This window comes from Pseudonaja textilis, chromosome 3, assembly GCF_049901715.1.
Source record: "Pseudonaja textilis isolate UNSWEBS1 chromosome 3, rPseTex1.2, whole genome shotgun sequence".
NCBI lineage: Eukaryota > Metazoa > Chordata > Lepidosauria > Squamata > Elapidae > Pseudonaja > Pseudonaja textilis.
The window spans coordinates 192,292,120-192,319,068 of NC_141992.1; positions in this window are offsets into that span (position 1 = coordinate 192,292,120).

The following is a 26,949-nucleotide window of genomic DNA, read 5'->3' on the forward strand; positions in this document are numbered from 1 at the left end:
TCTAAAATCCTGCTAGGAAAACTACCCTTCCCTGGTAGTTGCAGAAATCAAGTATTGACTTGAAGGTACATTAAAAAGAGGAGGGTAGGTGGAAAATTGAAGGAATTTGATGTGTCTCAGCTATAAGAAAATATAATGGAAGGAGTGGATACAAACAATATTTTTCAGTCACCAGAAAGGGTGTCATATTAGAAGAAAGACCGTATCTATTCTTTATTATTTCAAATGCAACACCTAAAATAATGGCTTGAAAGTACAGGAAGGAAGACTTTGATGTTAGGAAAAATACAGGCCTTCTAAAATACTTAAGGATAGAGCTGGACACAACAACCTGATAACCCTTCCCAAGTCTATGGTTCAATGAATAAAAATGACAGGAAAACAGAATTGGTTGTAAAGCCTTTGATTAATTGATACATGACAAACTACTCCTAAAACTAAAATCTCATGGTATCTCTGGACAACTACATAACTGGATAGAAGCATTCCTCTCAAACAGACAACAAATGGTCAAAATTGGGAGTGTCCTATCAAATTCTGTACCTGTCAATAGTGGTATCCCCCAAGGCAGTGTTCTAGGACCAACTCTCTTCATGCTCTACATAAATGACCTCTGTGATCATAGTAAGAGCTACTGTGTTCTCTTCGCCGATGATGTAAAGCTATTCAACACCACTAACAATACTGATACCCTTCAAAAAGATCTCGACTATGTATCAGAATGGTCAAATAAATGGCAACTTCAAATCTCAACAAATAAATGCTCTGTCTTACATATTGGCAAAAAAATCAGAAAATAAAATACAAGCTGAATAGTCAAGACCTTGTTGATGATCCAAGCTCTGTAAAGGACCTTGGAATACTCATCTCTAATGATCTAAGTCAGGGGTGTCCAACCTTGGCAACTTTAAGACTTGTGGACTTCAACTCCCAGAATTCCTCAGACAGCTTTGCTAGCTGAGGAATTCTGGGAGTTGAAGTCCACAAGTCTTAAAGTTGCCAAGGTTGGACACCCCTGATCTAAGTTCTAGAGCCCACTGTAACTACATAGCCGAAAAGGCATTAAGAGTTGTTAACCTAATTCTATGTAGCTTTTTCTCTGATAATATCACACTACTAACTAGAGCATACAAAACATTTGCTAGACCGATACTTGAATACAGCTCATCAGCCTGGAACCCACATTACGTATCTGATATTAGCACAGTTGAGAAAGTCCAGAAATATTTCACAAGAAGAGTTCTCCACTCCTCTACTTGTTGTAGAATACCTTATGCCACCAGACTTGAAATTCTAGACCTAGAAAACCTTGAATTATGCCATCTTTGGTCTGATCTAAGTATGTTATATAAAATCATACATTGCAATGTCCTACCTGTTAATGAATACTTCAGCTTCAACCATAACAACACAAGAGCACACAATAGATACAAACTCAAGGTTAACTGCACCAAACTTGATTGCAGGAAATACGACTTCAGCAACAGAGTGGTCAATGTCTGGAATACTCTACCTGACTCTGTGTTTTTTTCCCCAAACCCCAAAAACTTTAACCTTAGACTGTCTTCACCCCTTTCCTAAGAGGTCTGTAGGGGGCGTGCATAAGTGCACCAACTGCCTACCATTCCTGTCTTATTATTTATTTTATTTTTCTTATATGTACCCATTTCATGTATTCATAACTATGTATATACTTATACTTATTATTTTGTAAGTGATTGATAAATCAAATAAATAAGTAAATAAATAAAATAAATAAATAAATAAAAGAATTAATGCCACACAACATTTTAAAATCCAACCCAACCTAGAAGCCACTGACCCTTCTCCTTCTCCCTCCCCTTCCTCCTCCTCCTCCTCCTCCTCCTCCACCTCCTCCTCCTCCTCTCTTCTTCCTCCACCTCCTTCCCCCCACTCCTCCTCTTCTTCATCTTCCTTCCTTCCTTCCTCCCTCCCTCCCTCCCTCCCTCCCTCCTTCTTCCTTCTTCTTTCAAAATGAAATCCTAATTTCAAACTGGTTATGGCTCTTTGCCTTAACCAAAATTGCTTATACATTCAGCTTTGTTTTAAACATGTCAACCCACTGGAATGAAAGAGATTTCAAATATGGAGAAAGAGTAACTTAGAGAAATTAATATACTTTTTGGTTGGCAGCGCACATCAGCACAACTGCATCTGTCAATTCTGTTTCACCCTGGTTCTTCAGTTAGTGATTTAACATCTCACTTCATTTCTGCAGTAGTTGCAAGTTCAGCCAAAACAGCTGATTGGCAGATGAGTTTTACAGATGGCTAGATCTGCAGGTTTATTTTACATTGTTAATTCTGCATTGTAGTAACTTTACCAATCATTTCCACTATTGATTTTTTTGAAAACAAATACAGTAAAAGAGGTACACGATTGTGCAAAAATACTTCTGTTGATCTTTTTTCTACTTTTGAAATTGGAGCTGTTAGATTTTGAGAGGGTAGGTTTTCCTCGGGAACCAAGAGGAGGGGACTCACCAACGCCCGCTCTACAGATCATTAGATAGATAGACAGACAGACAGACAGATATGATAGAGATAGAGATAGATAAAATAGATAAGAAAGAAAGAAAGAGAAAGAAAGAAAGAAAGAAAGAAAAAAAGAAAGAAAGAAAGAAAGAAAGAAAGAAAGAAAGAAAGAAAGAAAGAAAGAAAGAAAGAAAGAAAGAAAGAAAGAAAGAAAGAAAGAAAGAAAGAAAGAAAGAAAGAAAGAATCTTCCCTTCTTAGCATTCTTCCGATCCAAATATACATAAGCTGGTCTCTGCTTATGGTCTGCTCCAACTATTTTTAGCTAACATGGTTGCTGAAGAATTCTGAAAACTGGTTCCCCAAATCTGTAGCTAGATAAGAATATCCTCAAACGTTATTCAGCAATACTTCCATTTTTCTCCTATTGTAATAATAGATCAGAATATGTTGGCTAATGTTTCTTCTTATTATTATTAACTAATAACTATTCTCAATATGAGCTCAGGCCAGAGAGGATCCTGAGATCATAGTAGGCTTGGCTGATTTACCTTAATGTCCGTCCCGCCCCCAAATCCCACCCCCCCTAGTCGGTAGGTAGGGAAAAATTCTTTTAGATAGTCAGGAGAGGAATTTATTTTGCCTGCAATAACATGAGCAATATCATTCATTCCAATGATTAAGTATTTATGTCTGTCTGTAAATTACTCTTTCTTTGCTCTGGATAATAACAGATTATTATTCAGCCACATGAATTATGGAAGATAACCAGTTTCTTTAATCTCACAAGAAGTGTGTTGTGTCCTAAAATGTGTTTGTTTGTTTCATTCTCCTTAGCTGAGGAAGGGAAGCAGTCTCTTCTGGAAAATTAGGATAAATAGATAGAGGCCATCAGATATTTCTGACTTGGTTTTTGTTCCTTTCTTTCTAAAAAAAAAAAAAAGGCCAAAGAAAACTCATGCTTGAAGAAAGCAGTAAGAAGAATTTATGGTTCCCTAACTCTAGAAATGTGCCTTTGTTCTTTATGAGATGCCTCTTCATCCTTTAAGCATAAAAAAAACATAAGTTCTATTTAAGACCAAGCAAAGATTCCATCAAGTCTACCATGACATTCCTATTGATGCTTCTAGGCCTTCCAGTTCATTTTAGGCAGCTTACATGCAGAACATAAAAATGAATCACCTCATAACTATGATTTACCTTCCAAGTCAATAATAATCTGATCTTCCATGAATTTCTCCAGTCCCCTTTTAAAGCTATCTAAACTGAAGTCCATCATCACATTTGATGACTATGAATTCCATAACTTAACAAAGCCCCATACAAAGAATGGAATGGAATGGAATCAGAGGTGGTATTCAGCAGGTTCTGACCAGTTCTGGAGAACCGGTAGCAGAAACTTTGAGTAGTTCAGAAAACCGGCAAAAGCCACTTTTGACTGGAGATTTTACAGTATCCTTCCCCTGCCACTCCCACCAAGCCAAGCCCACAGAACCGGTAGTAAAATAATTTGAATCCCACCATGGAATGGAATGGAATGGAATAGAATAGAATAGAATAGAATAGAATAGAATAGAATAGAATAGACGTTATTGTCACTTTGCCATGAATTGGCATACATTAAAATGAATTTTCGTTGCATTCAGTTCTCAAAGGGTCACCACCTTCAATATACACTATGTAAACATGACAAAATAAATAAAGAAATATGAAATTATGCATATACCTACATATATTATATGATACAGAGAAATAACACAGTCTAGTTCAGAAGTATACATGTACATGACGAGAAAAACGAATCTTAAGAGACAGATGGTCTAGGGAACAAAGCTGTTCAGAATCAGATAGTCGTGCTGGAAATACTTCAAAACCTCCTCCCAGAGGGAAGCAACAGAAACAGACCGTGAAATGGGTGTGTGGGGTCTCTAACAATGCTTTGAGCTCTAAGCACATAGTGCTTACAAGCAGTAAGCTGAACAATGGGAAGAGAGCTTTCTATAAGCTTCTCCGCTGTCCTCACCATTCTCTGTATGGGCCTTCTATCTGAGGTGCTGCTCCCACCAAACCAAGCAGTGATGCAGTTTGTTAAAATGTTCCCATCATGCCTCTGTAAAAAGTGGCCTGGACAGAAGGAAAAAGACGTGCTCTCCTCATCTGATACAGGAAATGCAGATACTGGTTTGCACTCTTCACTAAGGATGATGCGTGGAGAGACCAATTCAGATTGTTAGTTACCTGCACCCCCAGATACTTAATCCTTTATTTTCCTCAATTTTGAATTGCCTCTCATATATTTTTCAGTTGTCAATAAATTTATTTATTTATTTATTTATTGTATGGTGTCTCATATTATATGAACCTGCAATAATATATATTAACATAAACACAATAAAACATAAATATTAAAATGATCTATCTTCAAATACCAATGTCTATGCTATCTAATCACTGAAGCACAGCATCGTTTATATGAAAAATAAAATCAGATACTGGACTGGCGTATTCCCTCAGCTCACAACCAGTCACAATGTGATCTACAGTTTGACATGGGACCCCCTAATCACACTGAGGGGAGGATGCTGTGCTCCATTTATACAGAGAGACCCAGCAGACGCCATGTGAGGTGCGAATACTATGCAGGATTGTCCACTGCTGACATGTTGGTTCAAAATCTGGCGTCTTTTTTTGTAAAGTCATTTATATGTCTTCCTATGACTGGGCGTTCCGTGACCCATTTAGCTTTGCACTGGGAATCGATGTTAAAGTTGTCGGACAAATGTTGTGGAAGTGCCAGTGAGGGTTTCCTGGATTTGAGTCTTCTGGTTGATAAATGAGGAAGGTCGGCACGCACCAATAGGAGTGGGTTGTTCATAATTTTTCTGTATTCTCTCACGAGTGCATCTTGCTCACAAGGCTGGTGGTGCTATATCATTCAGAACAGAAGGCCAGCAAGTTGGAATAGTTTTAAGACATCTGCTTATAATCCTCATGGTATTGTTGAGTCTAGTGTCTAAGTTACTAGTATGGCAGTTGTTAACCATACAGGGACACAATATTCTGTTGTCCCAACCTTGGTGCCAATGAGGGTGCCAGCTGACAGTCACCATTTAGTTCCACATAATTTCTGGAGTATGTCATTCCTAGTATTGATTTTGCTGCCGTAGTCCCTAAACGTGTCTTATAGAAGAGAGCCCAGTCCAATGTGGCTCCACAGCTCCTTGATGGCACAGTGGTTTGAATGCAGTATTGCAGGCTAATTCTGCTACCAGCCAGCTGCCAGCAGTTTGGCAGTTCGTTTTTGACTCAGCCTTTCATCATTCTGAGATGGGTAAAATGAGGATCTAGATCGTTGGGGGCAATAGGATAGCTTTGTAAAGCACTTAGACGGGGCTGTAAAGCCCTGTGAAGTGGAACGTATGTCTAAGTGTTACTGCTCTTGCTACTTCGTCAATGACAAAGGTGCTTTTTTTTTCAAGAGGCAACTGGACTTTCTAGTTTTTCTTTGAAGACATTTCACTTCTCATCCAAGAAGTTTCTTCAGCTCTATGTTAAATGAGCTGAAGAAGCTTCTTGGATGAGAAGTGAAACATCTTCAAAGAAAAAAACTATAAAGTCTAGTTGCCTCTTGAAAAAAAAAAGCACTTTTGGGACAATCATGACTGGGATGACTGAGAATCTCCATAAACATTTATCAATGCCAGTTTTACTATTGTAAACATCTCCCCAAAAAACCATTTTTTCCTTGTTGTGAGAAGCTGTTCTAGTTTTCTTAATGTTAGAGTTCTCTTTTCTGTAACCTTTTTTCCATCTCTACAACCAAGGACATCACTACGTGCAAGGAAACATTTAATGAAAATTAAGATCATAGCTGTGTCCATGTGTCACTTGTATTTTATATGTGACACACTGAAAACACGAATTTAAAAAGGCAAGTATTTCCTTTCACAGTTGTGGCTCTGATCTTTTCTTTCTTGACCCCTTCCACCTCTGTCTACAACATCTGTTCTGTGTTCTGCAGTGATCAGAACTGTGTTCAGAATTATTCTGAAACTTTCTGAAACCAAACAGTTACAGCAGTCAGCAGTAGTTATCAAGCGGTATTGACTGCTTCAAGGAAAGAAAGAAAAGTTCCTTTGAAATCTGGAAGGACAAAACTCTTCTGATGTTATCTTGTCCTTGTTTTCAGTTCTCCTGTAAAATTTGGGTCTCTTCATTCTTTGGCACAAAATCTGTTCTATTCAGAATTCAGGGGGCGGGATTGCTGGCAGATGATGGCCTACATCGCATCAGAAGAAGATTATATGAAAAGGTCTCTAATCTTCTGTGTGAAAATGTTGGGTCCTGTGATAGAGTTGTGGGTTTGTATGTAGCGCAAAGTTGACAGGCCACATGTACAGCAACCTCCCAGTACACCACATTGGAAATCTCAAAGGATCTGTTTCGTATCAAAGAAACTTTACCAGCACAAAGGAGTGAGAGGCTTCTGTACTCATAAGGAAAAAAATAATAATCAGGCTATCTTAAGTGTGTGTGATGGGAACAAGGATGAAAATGCACTTGCTGTAATTCAGGGGTTTCAAATTCAAATTCAAATTTCAAATACTTTATTGTCATTGTTACGTATATATACAGTATACACACACAATGAAATTCACATAAAACCCAGAGATCAGACCCAACACACGCACACATGACAACCTCCAAACACCCCCCACCTGCCAAAATTCCCCACCCCCTAAAAACACACACAAGCATCCACACAACAGACCAAGTAATACTGTCCAACAGCTCACTGATGGTGGTCCTTAAGTTCATTGTTAAGTGCAATTGTAGCTCTGGGATTAAAACTGTTCAGAAAATGTGTGATCCAAGTTTTAATTGTTCTGTATCTTCTGCCAGAAGGCAACAGTCCAAAAAGATTGTAAGCAGGATGGGAAGAGTCTCTGAGAATGTTGTGCAACTTCCTCAAACAGCGAGTTGCGAAGACGTTATCCAGGGCTGGTAGCTGGAGCCCGATGATATTCTGGGCAGTTTTAATGGTTCTCTGTAGAGCATTTTTGTCTGCTACAGAGCTGTTCCCTTACCATGCAAGAATGCTGTATGTCAGGACACTCTCAATGGTGGTATGGTTGTAGGACAGAAGTAGATGCTGAGATATATTTATCTTCCTGAGCATTGTCAGGAAGTACAGCCTCTTCTGTGCCTTCTTCACAAGCATGTTAGCATTCATAGTTCATAAGAGGTCCTCCGAGATATAAGTGCCCAGAAATTTAAACTACCCACCCTCTCCACCTCCTCGCCATTTATGTACAATGGTAAATGTACATCTCTCTTCCTCCAGAAGTCAATTATATGTTTTTTTTGGTGTTAAGTATAAGATTATTTTCTTTACACCACAGTGTCAGCCCTTGTACTTCCTTTCTATAAACAGACTCATTGTTCTTCAAACTCAACTCAAACTTTTATTGTTAGAGTACAACATGTGTACAATGAGAATCCTACTAACAAACACACAATCCTATTGCATGTCACGCCGGCCCCACAAGTCAATTGTACTACATTGTTGTAAAGTTATTTTTCATTCAGGAGTCTGACAGCCCACGGGTAGAAACTGTTCTTCAGCCTCTTGGTGCGGCTGGCTATGCTTCTATATCTCCTACCTGATGGTAGGAGAGTGAAGAAGTGCTGACTAGGGTGTGAGTCATCCCTGAGATTTTCCTCACTCTTCTAAGGCAGCAAGCCCTAGCGAGGTCATCTAGTGGTATCAGGGGACAGCCCACGATGTTTTGTGCTATGCTCACCACCCTCTGTAATATCTTTCTATCCACAGCTGTCAAGCCAGCATACCACACCATAATGCAATGAGTGAGGATGCATACTCAAGGCCGGGGGCAGATCTGGCCTGAAGGGTGCTTAGATCTGGCCCATGGGCCCACCCTGGAAACAGCAAAGGACCAGGCCACGGTGTCTCTGCCAGTGAAAAAGGAGCTCAGGGAGGCCGTGTGAGGCCTTCCCATGCTCCATTTTCTCTGGCAGAGGGCTGCAGGCCATTGTAGCCAAAAAACGGAGCCTTGGGTGGGCCATGTGTAGCCCTCCTGAACTCAATTTTCACTGGCAGAGGGCTGCAGGAGGCCATCACAGCCAAAAACAGAGCCCAGGTGAGCTGTGTGCAGCTTCCGAAAGCTCCATTTTCGCTGGCATGAGGCTCCATTCAACATCCAGGAAAGAAAACCTCAGATTCCATTTTTATAGAGAAAAGGACTTTTACTGAATATGAAGTGGTAGCAACAGAAGAAGTACAAGATCTGAGACAAAAGGTGCATAAATTACATATAGAAAGTTATCCCATGTCCTCACCCCCCAACAATTCAAACTGGACATCCAACCTGAGGTGTGTACAATGTCATGTGGGTACATCTTCAGGTGGCATCTCATACAACTGGCATGCCAAGGTGGTTGACCTTGGCCTAGAAAAGATAAGTGGCTGCATTTGCGCAGTAAGCAAGAAAGCACCCCAACTTTTACCATTCACATAACTTCAACCACCAGCACCCTTCCCCCATGAGGCCCAATTATTCCCCTCCCCCCCATTTCTATAGCAGCCAGAAAGAATCAAGCAGAAGAAGGAATCTTGGAGGCTGATAGCCACACCCAAAAGTTTCCCAACACTTTAGCGTATTACCTAAAGGGTCTTTTCTTCTGTACCTAGAAGCTACTTGCCAAAGAATGCCTAACCAAGGTGGTCTAAAAAGCAAAGAAAATCATTAAAGACTATGTAACTATGGAACAGATATCTTACCATACCATTCAATTAAACTTCCAGATGTCAGTTCTAGCAGACAAAGCCATCAACAATTCATGATTCTTGAAAAACATTTTTTTTTTCTTGTGGATCCATTTAAGATGAAATATGAGGCTGCTCTTTGTGAACAGGTAACGCAGTATTAAATTAAGGATAAATAAATAACAGAAACAGAGGTAGTAGTCACTTACGGTTTACCGGGGCTATTAATGGCACTTTTAGGAAGCTGGGAGAAACTCCACATCAAATTTCAAGGCTGAAAAATGCTCCTGGTATTTGTGTGTGTCTCTCTCTGTGTTTTTAATGTCTTTTGTTGTCACAAATGCAGCAGATGTTGGCTAGAATCTGAACCTGGGATTTTTTTTTTTTTATAAGCAACACATTGCAATACTTGTAAGCAATGGTCCTTTCCGCACTGTTATAATATTCTTTTCACATGTTTAATTTTAATTTTAGGTACCCTTTTAATTTGGTTAAGATGCTAAAATAATTAAAAGTAAATTCTTCTTCAAACTGATTTGGTGACTACATGAACTTCTCCATATTATTTTTTTGCATACTATATAAATATTTCCTTCCTCCCTTCCTCCCTCCCTCCCTTCCTTCCAATTTACTGATGGCTTCATTCAAATACCAAACAAATCCATTGAAGAATTAAACTGAAATGCTTTTACCTAAACTTGAATTTGATAAAATAGCCAAAATATTTACACAGTTCCTTTGGGGAATGCATCAGGGGATAAAATCCTTCTACATATATTTACAGTTCCTGTAAACTGTTGCATGACAAATCATTTCGTATGTGGAGTACTTAAGTGTTCTCTAAGCTTGCTTGCAGACATTTCATTACCCAACAAGATAGCATCACCTGTGCAAGTGAGTGTGGAGTTTGCTTCCTGTTTATAGACAGTAGTTTGCCCTGCCATGTTGTTGGGGTGTGTAGTTTTGTTTTCTTTTGTAGTTCCTTGATTAGGATATGGTTTTCTGCTTGATTGTTTAACTGGGGTTAATTCCTGCTTATCTGCATATTGATTGCTGGAGAAGAGACTATAGTTGAGTCCACCCATGTGTTGCAAAGTTAATGTATTTGCATCATGTCTTCTGACTGCTAGTTGTTGTTCACAGATGTGTCCTGCTAGTCTTCTGTCTGTCCATTCTACCTAGTGACTGCAACAGTCCTTATGCCATTTGTTGAAGATGATTCTACAACATAGTTTAGCATCTCCTCAATTAGCTCTTCTTCTCCTAGAAGTCCAATGACTTTGGATTTACCCCAATGATAAGTTGGGATAAAACAAAAGCAAAACAACACATCATGTTGAAAATAGTAAGTGTGTGTGGTGTGTGTGTGTGTGTGTGAGAGAGAGAGAGAGAGAGAGAGAGAGAGAGAGAGAGAGAGAGAGAAGAAGAAGAAGAAGAAGAAGAAGAAGAAGAAGAAGAAGAAGAAGAAGAAGAAGAAGAAGAAGAAGAAGAAGAAGAAGAAGAAGAAGAAGAAGAAGAAGAAGAGGGGGAGGAGGAGGAGGAGGAGGAGGAGGAGGAGGAGGAGGAGGAGGAGGAGGAGGAGGAGGAGGAGGAGGAGGAGGAGGAGGAGGAAGAGGAGGAGGAAAGATACACTGATACAGAGGTGGTATTCAGCCAGTTCTGATAGGTTCAGAGAACCAGTAGTGAAAATTTTGAGTAGTTCAGAGAACCAGCAAATACCACCTCTGACTGGCTCCGCCTCCATCTATTCTCTACCTCCTGAGTCCCAACTGATCGGCTGGGTCTTTGTCTGTTGCCCTGCACAAGAGAACGGAGCTGGAAATCAGATTAGTGGAGTGGGGAGGGAATGGGGATTTTACAATATCCTTCCCCTGCCATGCCACCCAAGCCACACCTTGTCCACCAAGCCACATCATGCTCACCAAGCCATGCCCACAGAACCGGTAGTAACAATTTTTTGAATACCACCACTGCATTGATGGATCCATTTTGGATTGAAATCCAGGGTATCACATGGGAGTAGAATCTATGTTGAAATCTAGAATGCCACTTTTGGACTAGGTCCCTAACACCAACCTCCCGCCCTCCCCCCCGTCTACCCAGTTTATTTGATTTCCTGCGCTCCAGTTGATGTGAAGAGAATGGTTGAAGCATTTCATGTATATATTCAAGAAATGCTGAACTGCAAGCATCACATCCACATGTTTCTTAAAGTTCTTTTAAAAGATTTAACCCAAGAAGATGTTTCTGCTAAATAACAAGGCATAGATAGCCAAATGGCTATCTTTAGTGGCTATCCAATTCCATAAATTGGAATATAAAGATTAATCCAAGAACTTCAGATAGTTTATTTTTCTGGTCATCATTTCCCAACTTTAATGAAGAAATTATTAATTTGTTTGTAATAAAGGGAGAACTTGATGGATAAATTACTCAGATGAGAAGGTGGAGGAATTTACATCATAGTTCTTGACCAGCATGGGTTGTGTTAGACTGGATGGTTCTGAGTAGAGTTAGATTCAGCCATATTTTCTGGTTCAGTTCTGAACTGGACATCTTTGAGTCCCTGCTTTAATAAACCTGAATAGCTGACTATGCAGCCTGCAAATTTTTTTTAAAAAACATGCCCACCAAATGTTGGAAATGTAACCAGATACTGGGCACATATTATCATATGTGGTGGACATGTGCAAAGGTAAAAAAGTACTGGAAGAAAATATATACATGCAGGAGTGGGTTCCCAAAACTTTAGCAACCAGTTTTCTGCCTGGTTGCTGAGTGTGTGTGACCACACTGGGCATGGCCTAGTCAGCCTGCTGCACCACCACGGTGGGGTCATGGTGGCGTTTTTGCCCTCCCTGGGCTTCGGAGGTTTTCCTCAAGCCGAAAACGGCCTCCAGCCTTCCAGAACTCCCGGGAGACCCATTTTTTGCCCTCCCCACCACGGGCCCTGAATCCAAAAGGGGCCATGTGGAGACTTCTGGGAGGGGTGGAGTGGGGTGAGCAGGGCCAGTCAGGAGTGGGATTTGCAGGTTTGCTGAACTAAGCAGAATCTTAGTTAGAGGATTGCCTGAACCCGTAGCAGCCCACCCCTGCATACATGGTTAGAAAAAATGTTAAAGCAACACATAGATTATAAGCCAGAAATATTTTTGTTAGGCACAGTACTGGAAAAATATAATAAAGGGAACATAGATTTAATATTACATATATTGATGGCAGAAAGAATTGGAAAAATGAGGAAATCACCTATAGTAGAAGATGTAATTAAAAAAGAAAACTAGATTGTGCAGAATTGGATAAGTTGACATTGAAGATAAAAGATAAAGAAGAGACAGAAGACTTTCAAACATGGGATTTATTTTATTAATGGTTGGATAATAGAAACAGAAATTAGAAATTGGAAACATACTATTGTGTGTGCTTTATGTTTAATATGCTATTATATTATATACTATTTTGTTAAGCAAATGCACCCAGACAATATGTTGTTCATAACGTTTTCATGTGTGTTATGGAAAATGTATAAATAAATTGTAAAAAAAAAATCGAATTACTAATAAATACGCTGTGCTTTAGTCTGCTCCTCACCTTGTGACACATACCTGCAATTAGATCTCTCTTTTAAAGCTAGTCCATTTTACCAGGAAAATGAGAACAGTGGAGTTTTAAAAAATGATAAATTTCTTCTGGGAATGGTAGATGCTGGAGCTGTACTATTTAAAGTAGATGATCTATGAAAGAAGAATGCTACCCAAGCATTCTTTCTCTCTCTGTCTCGAACTTACTGTTGAGTTGACATGTGAGATAATCAATACAAAGTATTCCTATAATACACTACTCCGTCAGAATATGTTGCCTATTTTGGTGGGGGGGAACAAATATCAACTCCTTGGACACTTTTAACATATAAGGAACCTTCCATGTGTTTTTTTTCTTGTAGTAGATAGCATGGGACTCGCACTGACACTCAGTGTGCTTATTTATCAACAAATATACACTATTTCCAGGACAAACTTTTATCATTATGGGAATTAGAATAACCACCTACACTGTGATCTTCAGAAATTGTGATTTCTCAGTAGTCATTTGGGAATATAAATTGCCATTCCCTCCCTCCCTCCCTCCCCCCCTCCCTCTGCCTCTCTCCCTCTATCTATCTATCTATCTATCTATCTATCTATCTATCTATCATCTATTATCTATCATACTTCTCTTTTCCCCCTTTCCCCCTCCCTCCCTCTCCACTGTCTCTCCGTCTGTGTATACTGTCTGTTTATGTGTGTGTGTATGTATATATATGTATATGTATATGTGTACAGCATAATTCCCAGAAGGCTAATGTAAACCTCACCTTTCATATTCTTACTGTCAAGCTGAACAAGCCTAGTTATCAAGCTGAACAAACCACGAGAGACATCGCACCTTACCCTATAAGAAAGAAAAAGGTGTAATCCTCAAGAGCAGAGCAGTTAGTTGTAGATCTTGAAGGCCACAGACTTCTCTCAGCAGTGAAAGATGACTGTTTTAAACTTCCAAAACCTTTCATTTCAAGCAAAAGTGTAGACTTTTCAGTAGGGTTTGGTTTGAATTTCAAGCAAAGGTTTTCCAAGGAGTCAACCAGAGTTGCTTTTGAGGGCAAAAGACAATCTATTCAAAAGAATGTAGAGTTTTTAAAGATCTGAAAATCTTTCTGAAAGTCTGAATCTCCTAATACAACTTTAACCTTTACACTAAACCAACTCTCGGGTTGATCAGCAATCCATTTCTATTAAAAAATGTTCCCAGTGGAAAGATGTATGATTTCTTGCACCATCAGGGAAACTAGTGATTGTTGGAGCACAAATTCTATCAGCTCCAGCTACTCTGTCAGCCCTTTGAGGTAATCCAGACAGGAAACCAAGCCCTAACACTACCTTCATTGTAAGGTCACAGTAACAGAATCTTGCAGCAATTGCACCCTCCCTTGCTGTTACTTCCTGGAGAACTATAGAAGTGTTCTGATCTAGGCTTCCTTAGAAAGCATAAAACACAATCTTAGTCCTGGCAAAACCTCTTTTATTTCCACGGCTGTGAATTACGCTCATTCACAGCCCACAAGGCTTCACAGTCTTTCAGGGGAATGTTTATAAACACCCACCTTATCGCACTTGGAATGCTGCCAGAGACGTAATTGCCAAATGCAGGGCAAGGCCAAACTTGACACAGTGTCAAACAGAACTTTTCAAAGCTTGAATCAATTAGATGAACTAATTGCTTCCTGCAAAAGCTCACGTCCTGTCCACTCCTCTTTTATGTCCTATGGGAGGGGCAATCATCTCTAAGGTGTGGCCTTACTGAGTCGACTCTGCTTTCTCAACTGTCTTCTGATAGCCCTGCACATGCACAGTCTGGGAACTGGTTCTAGAAACTTCCTTTCCTCATTGCTGTCTAAGTCTGAAGCCAGCTGATGACTGCCAGCCTGCCCTGACCCCATCCCTGCCTCCAATGCAGAGCCCTCGTCCGAGCCATCCTGGTTCTGCCCGGCGGGTGGGCAGGCTGCTTGGAGGAGGTGACCCGGCGGCGCTCCGGGTTTCCCCTCGGCTGTGTGGCTTGGGACCAGGCATGAGCGCCCACGAGGAAAAAGGAAGCTGCAAGTTGCTGGGAAGTTGCTCGGGTGCTGGGAGCAGGCTTTTAAAGTGCCGCCTGAGCAGGACCGCCGAGCGGGAAACAGGGCACCAAGGCAGGGCAAGGCTCCACCAGCAGCAGCCTAGTTTTAGGTGGCTCCAAGCAGCCCTCTCGCCCGCCAGGCAGAACCCTTCCCGCTCCTAAGCGGGAAGACACTCCCGCCTGCAAACTTTGCCTTTGCAAAGTTTAAGCCTGGAAGCCCCAGAAAAAAAAGGGGGATCGGCGGGGACTCACCTTCGGAGAGGTCGTACTCGAAGGTGATTTCGAACTCCCATCCAAGGCCTTTGCAAAGTTCTTCTTTTCTTTCCTACCCCGAGAGTGCTCCGCACTGTTTTGCAGCTTTGGGGGACACGCGGCGCAGGGCAATATGTCACGCCCAGGGGTGGGGTGGATTGGACAGACCAACGGGCCGGATGTGGCCAGCGGGCCATAGTTTTCCCACCCTGACCTATTGCTTACCTGATGACTACTGGATTCTTTGAATTACTATTCTATTTCTAAATTCATCTTCCTATGGTGTGTTTGCATCACAACTTGATATAAAAGCAACATCTCATGATGTTGATACCATTGTTCTTTCATTTTAATCTTAGCCATTGGCTTCTCTGTTTCAGTTCTATCTTGTGAAAACTTTTACATCACTTTAGGTGGCTTTTCTCTCCAAATGTGGTATCAACTGTTCTATTCTAAAAGTTATATTCTTTTTGCCATGTAATGGTAAGCTCTTCTACTATGTCCTGTCCACGTACTTTGAGCCTTCCATTAAAAATAATGCATTCTGGGTGAGAGATGGTCATTCTCCTGTATATTTAACCCTGCTTCAGTTTTAATCGTCCTAGTTTCTGGGAATGAGCCTTGGAGAATATTGCATGAAAACCTGTGAAATGGCACAATGTTAAATTCCAGCAGTCCTTTTGATTATGGAAATATCTAGTACTACCAATGAAAGAATATTTATATCTCAGGGTTAAACTGTGGAGTCCTTGGTGCTTTCTGAACTTGATTATTTTCTGGGGTTTGCTTTCTATTTATGTACCAGTGGCCTGGAGTATTCTTGATGGTTCCTTGATTAGTCTGTTGTTTACTGTTTGAAAGAGGGACACAATGGCTCAGTGATTAAGAATGCTTAGGTTTGGGATCTGAGCACCACACAACAGGGCGAGTTCCTGTTCTTTGCTCCAGCTCCTGCTCACCTAGCATATCGAAAGCATGCAAATGTGAGTAGATAAATAGGTACTACTTTGGTGGGAAGGTAACAGCGTTCCATGCACCTTGGCATATAGTCATGCTGGCCATATGACCATAGAAAGGGTCTTCTGACAACGTTGGTCCCTCAACTAAGAAATGGAGATAAGCATCGTCCCTTAAAGAAGGATATGTCTGGAAAAGGGAAAATTTACCTTTACTTTTACCGACTGTTTGTCTGAATTGGTAATTTTCTGATTGGGATATTGTTTACTGTTTGGTTGTTGGTCTAGTATTAATCCTGGTTTTAATTTGTACTTATCAGCCATGGTGGTGGAGTGGTTAAAGTGCAGTATTACAGGCTACTTCTGCTGCCTGCCGGCTGCCTGCAATTTGGCAGTTCTAATCCCACCAGGCTCAAGATTGACTCAGCCTTCCATCTTTCCAAGATGGGTAAAATGAGGACCCAAAATTGTTGGGGGCAATATGCTGACTCTGTACATTGCTTCGAGAGAGCTGTAAAGCACTATGATGTGGTATATAAGTCTAAGTGTTATTGCTATTATCAAATATCTAGTAGTATTATGTCTATTTGTGGAATTGTTATTCTGCTTCATTTTGATTCTCTTATGTTTTGTTTAGAGTAAGATATTATGGTGTTATAGCAGGGATCTTCAAACTTGACAGCTTTAAGACTTGTGGACTTCAACTCCCAAAATTCTTGAGCTAACATGACTGGAGGAGGAATTCTGGAAGTTGAAGTCCACAAGTCTTAAACTTGCCAAGTTTGGAGACCCTTGTATTATAGATTGGTATTATTTGATTGCTTGGATGTATCTTTTATATTTTAGTTTTGTATCTGTTTTTTTTTAATCAAGAGAGCATTCTATTATTTCATCTGTATTGAAGAGCATTTTCTTAATGTTATTTTTATGTGTATGTCACTTTTTATGCTTTCTTTGTTGTTTGTCTTCCCCAGCTACCCTTTTTTATTGTAATTTTGCATTTTAACTCTCTATCTTTGTAATTTAATTAAAAATAATTAAAAATTTCCAGCAATCTAGTTTGCTCTTGTGGAGGCTACATTCGAATTTACATTTGTGTGCACATCTACAAGGAAAGCCTTCATTTGGTCTGACAACTTTCTGATGTATTGTAGTAATGCATCATCAAAAGCATCATCCCTCTGATAATATATTGCTGTGTTATACCGTTAACATGACTTTGTTTGATAATATGCCCAGGCGCCACATCTTCTGACAGATGAACACTAACGACAACAGCTCTGCTGCTGAAGAATGAAGAATGATGATGACAAAGCGCATGAGTTTCAGAAGGAACTGCCTAGGATAGCCATATCATCTACAGCTGAATTTGGAGCACAGAAAAAGTCACGAATCAAAATGAAAAATAAAGAATACAACCCCAGGATATAGATAGACGATAGATAGATAGATAGATAGATAGATAGATAGATAGATAGATAGATAGATAGATAGATGATGGATAGATAGATAGATAGATAGATAGATAGATAGATAGATAGATAGATAGATAGAAAGAAAGAATGGAATAGTGGCTTGGAGGTAAAGATGCTTGCCTCCGACTCAGAAGATTGAGACTTCAATTCTCAGCAGTAGCAGATGTTTCTCTATCAGGGCACAAAGAGAAAATATCTACTGTGAAATCCATGTAGGTGTCAGGAAGGGCTTCCAGCCAGTAAATGCTCAGGTCAATTTAGTTACCCTGACTCCACCCTAGTAAAAGGAATTACAGGATTGTAAAAATGATATATGTAAAAATGATATATGTAAAGCTGTTCAACACCACAGACAGTACTGCTACCCTTCAAAAAGACCTTGACTATGTATCAGAATGGTCAAACGAATAGCAACTTCAAATCTCAACAAATAAATGCTCTGTCCTATATATTGGTAAAAAAAATCAGAAAATAAAATACAGGCTGAATAGTCAAGACCTTGTTGATGATCCAAACTCTGTCAAGGATCTTGGAGTACTCATCTCTAATGATCTAAGTACTAGAGCCCACTGTAACTACATAGCCAAAAAGGTGTTAAGAGTTGTTAACCTAATCTTATGTAGATTTTTCTCTGGTAATATTACACTAATAACTAAAGCATACAAAACATTTTCTAGACCAATACTCGAATACAGCTCATCAGTCTGGAACCTGGATTACATATCTGATATTAGTACAGTTAGAGAAAGTTCAGAAATATTTCACAAGAGTTCTCCACTCTTCTACTCGTTGCAGAATACCTAATGCCACCAGACTTGAAATTCTAGACCTAGAAAACTAGAACTATTCCACCTTCAGTCCAATCTAAGTATAGTATATAAAATCATACATTGCAATGTCCTACCTGTCAATGAATACTTCAGCTTCAACCATAACAACACAAGAGCAAACAATAGATACAAACTCAAGGTTAGTCGCACTAAACTTGATTACAGGAAATACGGCTTCAGCAACAGAGTGGTCAATGTCTGGAATATTCTACCTGACTCTGTGGTGTCTTCCCCAAACCTCAAAAACTTTAACCTTAGACTGTCTACTATTGACCTCAGCCCTTTCCTAAGAGGTCTGTAGGGGGTGTGCATAAGTGCACCAATGTGCCTACCGTCCCTGTCCTATTGTTTCTTTTATTTTTTTATTTTTCTTATTATATCCATGTATTCATAACTATGTTTTTACTTATACCTATTGTCTTGTAAGCAATTGACAAAAATAAATAAATAAAAATAAAATATATAATTTCATTCAGCTTTGTTCAGGCATTTTCCCACGTCATTATAGTTGTGCTTTTAAAGTTATAGTAACGTTTCGGCAGAATCTCATCTGCCACCATCAGGCTTCTGTATTATGTTTGTCTGTGAGTCAGGCCTAGCCACTATAGAAAACCCCAGCCAGAGAATTATCAGAGAAGCCATAGAGATTGAAAAAAGACCTGAAAGCATAAATAGAAGAGATGACTCCACCTGACTGTCAATTATTTAGAAGCCTGCACTCTCAAACAAAAAAATCTCCACACCACAAGCCAGGCAAACACCTGGGCACAAACAGATCTCCCCTGATACCTCCAGCTCAAACACACCCCAACCAGGCACCCAGATGAAACCTAGTTTCCTAACAAATGATAGCCATTCATTTACTCGGAGCCAAGCTGCACTAAAAGCCTCCAATTCAGGAACACAATGTTGCCAGCCAATCAAGACAAAAAAAGCCACAAAACAGACAGAAGATATTAGAAACACCAATCAAGCAGAACACAGCAAACTCCAAGACCAATAAACACAGATCAAGACTCCCAACCAATCAGGATGAAGCAAAAACCATTCTGGCACAGCAGTAGGCTAGCACCAAATTTAAAACGGAAACGGCTGTGAAAGTCTGACTCACAGATGAACACAATACAGAAGCCTGATGATGGCAGATGAGATTCTGCCAAAACGTTGCTACAACTTTAAAAGCACAACTACAATGATGTGGGAAAATACCCGAACAAAGCTGACTAATATATATGTGTGTGTGTGTGTGTGTGTGTGTGTATGTATATATATATATATATATATAATGGATATATATCTATCCATCTGAATACACACATACACACTCCCCACACACAGCAAAAAAGAAAATTTGCAGAAATATACATCCTGACATATATATGTTTTTGGTACAATATATGTGCCAAAAAATGAAAATAGGGTCATTTTTCTGAACAGCTCTTAAATAATTTATACAAACATTACTGTAAATGATGGGGAAGATTTATGTCCCCATATGTTATGAGAAAGGGCATATGTAAATATTTACATAAGCTTCTGCTGTGTGTATAATATATATGTATGTATGTATGTATTATATATGTATGTATTTAGGTGTTTGTGTGTATTTTATATGTATACTTTATAAAAACTAACACTAAATAGGGTTTTTACTGGCAGATTATAACCAACTAAAAGTTCAAATAATGAAAAGCAGAGATTGACAGAGGATATCCAAGAGATGACATCACCAGTAAAGTTTTTTTTAAAAAAAAAACTACAACAGGAATGCGGATTTAAAACAAAACAAAAAAACCCCAAAACCCATTGCATTTAATAAAAAACTTTATTGCATTCAGAAAACACTATGAAAAAAGCCTACAAAATATCATACAAAACCACATATGCATTTGACAGATTAAAACAATGAAATTATTTGTAAAAAGTAATCAGCATGTAAATTGAACTTAAGATGCAGTACCAGATGTTTCACTTGGAAAAGAACAATATATTAACCAATATTTTATTGCGCCAAATACTTATTTTAGGCATAACTATCAATTTGCATTTTCCTTGCATTCATCAGATTTTGAGTTCACTGAAAACAGAAGCTGTAGTAAATAGTACGTTACAAGATAATTTAATTTAGTAGGCATTTTGTTATACATTCCTTGTCACATGGCTTCTATACAAGAGATGGGGACTATGTTCATTTTTTTATTTTTTATTTTATATTCTCCCAGATTTGTCCTACAAGAGAGATAGGTAGGTGGGTAGATAGATAGATAATAGATGGATGGATGGATGGATAGAGAGATCTAACAAGGGAGATATACAGACATAATAATGATAATAATGATGATAATAATGATAATAACAATAACAATAATAATACCTGTGTATAATTGTTCATGCCAAGCTGTGCTCTTGAAATATTTTCATTTGGAGAAATCTATTTCATTGTAGTGATGTATATAATTAACATTTTGGCATCTCTCACATTTATCTATAAAGTAGGTTTTTTTTCCCCCTTTCTCAAATTAAAGAGAAATGAAAGAGAAACGGGTGTCTTTGTTCCCAATTTCTTCAGTGTGTGCAGCAATGACTTTTCACTTCTAGGTGAGGTTTGGTGGATAAGGACTCAAAATGCGTCGATTTAAAAACTCTTCCACCTTTTCTAACAAAGAGAATCTGGTGCGTAGAATGGTTTACACTCCCCTCCCCGTAAATTCAGCTAATGTTCTCTACAACTTCTCCCAAGAGATTGGGGTTCCCATCTGGCACACAGCTTCGATGAACTACAGTGAGCTCGTCTGCGCCATCAAATTACTCCGTAATGCAACACCATTCCAATTTAATTATCAGCCTCGTCTCAACGGCCTGTAGCTAGGATGCTAAAGGTTTAGTGGATGAGTGCATTCAGGAGAAAACCTTCCAGATCCATCAAGGTCAAGGATAAAAAAAAAAAACCCGGGCTATCCTTTGACCCCCTTCTGGAGTTTGTAAACTTCAGCACTTCACAGCTCCAGCTATCATGGCTGGTAACAGTTGAAAAATTATGGTGGGGAATTTTCCAGTACAATTTGCAGCCAGCGCCCCTGTATCCAGATCAAAGAGAGTGTTCAGTTTAGTCAGCCGAAAGTAGAGCTGGTTTTTAATTTAGCGCTGTTGTTTGGGTGCGACGTCATGCCTGGCTCTTCAAGATCCCATGGACCATAACACACCATGCCTCTGCTGTCCTCAACGGTCTCCTGGAATCTGCTTGAGCCACTGTGTCAATGGCACTAGCACTTGCAATTAGCTAGCACCCACCCCTCTCTTAGAAGAATGAAGTATTTTTGAGAAATATTCCTGTCAAGCCCAAAACTGACATAAGTGTAGCCATTTTAGTTACGCTTAGTATATATTCTTTTTCTTACTTTCTCCTTGGTGGTTATGGGGGAAGGGTTTTGGCCTTGCCACATTCCTAAGGAGGGAGGAGTGGAGATGGAGAGAGTTATTTAGGCTAGGTGATTCTTCTTCCTGTGGGAACATGAGCTGACCATGCTGAGGCCCCTTGAGGGGAAGATTTATGACATCAAGCAACGTTGAATTACTTCTATTGGAGAATGTGACTTTTGGAGGTTGTTTCTAACTTCTAATATTGTGGGGTAATTCCGGGTTTTGTCAGATCCAGAATTACAACAGACTTTGCCAGTTTGATGCTTTCCTAAATAAAATAAATTGTTTTGGAAGATGGACTTTGCTCTTTTCTTTTTAAATGGATTTCATCACTTGGAAACCTGACAATTACAAAGCAGAATATGATATTTCCCTGGATAAGAAATGGAGAAACAATAGAGAAACTCCCCCTTTTTTAGAGGGAGAAAGCAGTCCCCACCTTTTCTTAATAGCCCTCAGCAGATGTCAGCACTTAAGAGATAAAGAGACCAAAGTTTCCGCAGTGCAAAATTCTAACTGGAGAGTATGATTGATGACTCTTGGCTATGGATGTGTCCCATTGGAGAATACGAACTACTTATACACCCAGGGGGTGGGGGAAAAAACAGAATCAAGGGTGACAATGAATGATGTGTCTCAGAGTCAGCTACACCCAGACAGCACTGGCATGTTTTCTCCTAATAAACCTTATTTAAGCTTTGAAAATCTGGCTAGAGACTCATGATTTAAATGTGGGTAACTCCTGGAGCCCTGACAGCACAAGGATTTGGAATTAAAGTAGCTTAATTCATGACTTCCTTTCCAAAAAATTAGGTTTCTGGATGTGATGATTGCTTGCAAGCAGCCTGTCTCCAATTACTGCTCTCTAACTGTTGTTCTTGGGGACTTCCACAGTTTACCTAACCGCTCCAGGAAATAAAACCACAGAAGGAGGGCAGCTGTAAGGAAGGAAGGAAACGTTATGTTAATGTATGTGCAGGCCCAGGATCTGGGCTGCACCTTTGCAACATCAGCATCTCACAATGCTTACTGATTGAGCAAAATGTGACCCAGAGACACTGTTTAAGGTGACCTATGTCCTCTTGGGGAGAAACAGAAAGTTTGCTATTCCTTCAGGCTACAGTAACATGTTTGCAAAATATTTTGCAGATAAAATCACTCTGATTCACTTATTTAGACTCCACATTGGTACCCCAATAAAAAGGTAACTAGGTCAGTGTGTAGAATAGGGTAGAGCAGAGCAGAGCAGAACAGAACAGAACAGAATAGAATAGAAAGTAGAGTAGAATAGAAAGTAGAATAGAATAGAATAGAATAGAATAGAATAGAATAGAATAGAATAGAATAGAATAGAATGGAATAGAGAGAGAGTAGAGTAGAATAGAATAGAATAAAGTAGAGTAGAATAAAATAGAATAGAGAGTGGAGTGGAGTAGAGTAGAGTAGAGTAAAATAGAATAGAATAGAATAGAATAGAATAGAATAGAATAGAGAGTAGAGTTGAGTAGAGTAGAGTAGAATAGAACAGAACAGAACAGAACAGAACAGAACAGAATAGAATAGAATAGAATAGAGAATAGAGTACAGTAAAGTAGAATAGAATAGAGAGTAGAGTAGAGTAAAGTAGAGTAGAATAGAATAGAATAGAATATAGAGTAGCGTAGAATAGATTAGAGAGTAGAGTAAAGAAGAGTAGAATAGACTAGAGAGTAGAGTAGAATAGAATAGAATAGAAAGTATAATAGAATAGAATAGAATAGAGAGTAGGATAGAATAGAATAGAATAGAATAGAAAGTAGAATAGAATAGAATAGAATAGAATAGAATAGAATAGAATAGAATAGAATAGAATAGAATAGAATAGAATAGAATAGAATAGAATAGAAAGTAGAATAGAATAGAATAGAGAGTAGAGTAACGTAGAGTAGAATAGAGAGTAGAGTAGAGTAGAGTAGAGTAGAATAGAATAGAATAGAATAGAATAGAATAGAATAGAATAGAATAGAATAGAATAGAATAGAATAATAGTTGGAAAGGACCTTGGAGGTTTTCTAGTCCAGGGATGTCACTCAAGGCCCGGAGGCTGGATCTGGTCCATGGGCTGCTTAGATCTGGCCTGCAGGGCTGCTCTGAAAACAGCAAAGGACCTCAGTGTCTCTGCCAGGCAGGGCCATATGTGGCCCTCACAAGCTCCATTTTCTCAGGCAGAGGTTTGCAGGAGGTTGTCCTGGGCAAAAACAGAGCTTGGGAGCCCGTTTTCTTTGGCAGAGTGCTTGGGTCACCACAGGTAGTCCCAACATGAGTGATGTCAAGCTGGCCATGCCCACCCTGGCTACACCCATCCTGGTCCCCCAAGGTCAAACACAACTCTGATGTGGCCCTCAATGAAATCGAGTTTGACATCCCTGTTCTAGTCCAACTCCCTGGTCAGGCAGGGAAGCCTATACCATTTTAGACAAATGGTTGTCCAATCTCTTCGTAAAAACTTCCAGTGTTGGAGCATTCACAACTTTTGTTGAGAAGTATTGAGGATTGGTCTGGTCTTACAGACATTGAGGAATTAGATAGGATTCTCAGGGTTAGGGGTTTTGCCATATGAGGGTTGGATTCATCTTCAATCAACTTGTTTGCAAAGTGATTTGTTTGTGTTTGTGTGATTAATCTGAGTGTCATGCCCCTGTTGCAGTCTGACTCCAAGGGAGAGGAAGAACAGCCAACAGGGAGTGGAAGTGTGGCTCCGGAGGTTGTGGAGGAAACTGGGGAAGGGCTGGACAGTCAGAGGAAGACCCAGGCCCGTCCCCTCTTCATCCTAGGGCACACAGGGAGGAAAGGATAAGGGAGAAACATGAATGGCATGGTCTACGGGGAGGAAGGGACCCTGATCCCCTTCATGCGCTGCAGCTGTGAGGACTGTTTAAAAGGACAAACTGCACATGGCCCAGTGCTGGAAGCAAAGTGTGAAATAATTCTAGTCTTTCATTGCTTATCTGAGTTCTGGAGTGCTTCCCAGTGTGTGCATTTCGATATCTGTGGACATGTTCAAGCCCTTATCCTGCCTTGTCTCACTAGTTGCTTGGGTATGGTTTGTGTTGTTTTTTCTATTTATAATTTAAATGTATTTTGAGTTTGAACAGCATTTCTTCCTTTTCGCAACTCTTTGTGGGGGAGTTTTTTTCTCCAGTCAATGATAATTGGAGCTTTGAAGCCAAGTTGAAGGAATTAAAGGGACTTCACCTGTTTTTTGACTTTGTTGCTTTTGTATCCCACCCTGCGTCTTCACACTCTGTAAATGGCTGTAAAGCTCTGTGAAGCAGTATATAAATATAAGTGCTATTGCTATTATCTGCTTGATTCTAAGTAGGACAAAATGCAGAAGAATTAATGGGCGCAACTTTGACATCGAAACTCAAAACAAGGGCAAAGTAATAACAGAACCTTTCACCCTCCCAGAACACTACACAACAGACCTCGGAATGTCTGTTTTGCAAAAACAGGATTTAACTCCACTTGGTGTGAAAGACTGTTGAATTCACATACATTAAAAGGTTTTGGGCACACGCAGAAGGTCTCAGCAAACACAGTGGGCTTTCCGCCCATTACAAATGTTAATTGATGTGGAGCTTGTAAACTATCTCCTAGGTAATCTGCATGACCAACCTGTCTTCCCCTCCTCACCTCTTCCCCAATTTAAATCCCACATCAATCTAGCCACTCAATCCAGTTGATGAAGAGAGTTGCAGCTGATGAAAGATTAGGCCTTTTAATAAAATGTGTTAATTGGTAAAGATGCCACCTGACTCCTGATGATTTTTTTCACGCTGTTCACTGACCTGGATCACCTCTACAGTGTCTTTGAAGGATGGAGATGAACTTCTGCTTTGAAGAAAGAAATGCTCCAGAAGTAATATTTCCATCCAACAGTGACTGACAGTTTCTCACTCTGTCTTTTTTTTTTTTTTTTTTTGGGGGGGGGATAACAATTTATTGTAAGCCTGAGTTCTCTACAAGAATCTGAACTAGTAACAGCCAGGGGAACTTAACGGAAGGTAAGAGTAGAAGGAATTCAAAGTAGGCTGGACATAGATCTCTTGTGGGAACAAAGGGACTCATGACAAATGATGTGTTTGACCTCTCCCTTGGGCTCAGCCTGGTCATCTCCTACAGGTTCCTAGCATATCCCCCAAAAAATGATTTTATAGATGACTTTTTTCAAGCTTCAGATTGTGTCGTGTTCATGTGATTGGTAAGCCCCTTTTTCAATATTCTTCCTCTCTTCCAAGATTATCTGTTCCAAGAGATCTTGGAACTAGATTTCCATCATCATCTTTACTGATGATGTAAAGCTATTCAACACCACAGACAATACTACTACCCTCCAAAAAGACCTTGACTATGTATCAGAATGGTCAAACAATTTCAGTTTAACGTCTTTTTTCTGTGGCATTTTCTGCAGTTCTTTTTCGAGTCTTTTATATTCATCCTCCAAGGCTTTAAAAGCTTGCCTTTTCCTAATATTCCTTTTTCTTGTATAATCTATTATCAAGCCTCTGACATAAGCCTTCATTGTATCCCAAACATTCTGTATTGAAGTGTCTTCTTTTCTATTTTCTTTAAAAAAAAAAGCCAATTCTTTCTCCATCCATTGTATAAATTCTTTCTCCTTCAAAATAGTATTATTTAATGTCCATCTCGATCTTTTTTTTTGTCCCTTCCATTTGATTGTCAATGGGTTATGATCAGCCCAAGTACTTGTTTCAATATTTACTTCTTGAACGCTAGATATTAAGTCTGTTGAAATCCAAATCATAATGGACTTAATAGAGAAAGAAGAACTGGCACAGAAAATTAGGAATGCCAAACAGAATTATTTTGAAGATGCAAATAAGCCAGGTAGATGGCTAGCATATAAGTTGAGAAAGGAGAAAGAGTCGAGGAAAATATTGCAGTTAATAGATGACCAAGGTAAAACTTGTCATGGCAGCAAAGAGAAAAAAGAAATTATTCATGACTTTTACAAACATTTATATAAGAAAGAAGATATTGATGAGGAGAAAGTTAAACAGTACCTGCAGAATGCAAATCTACCT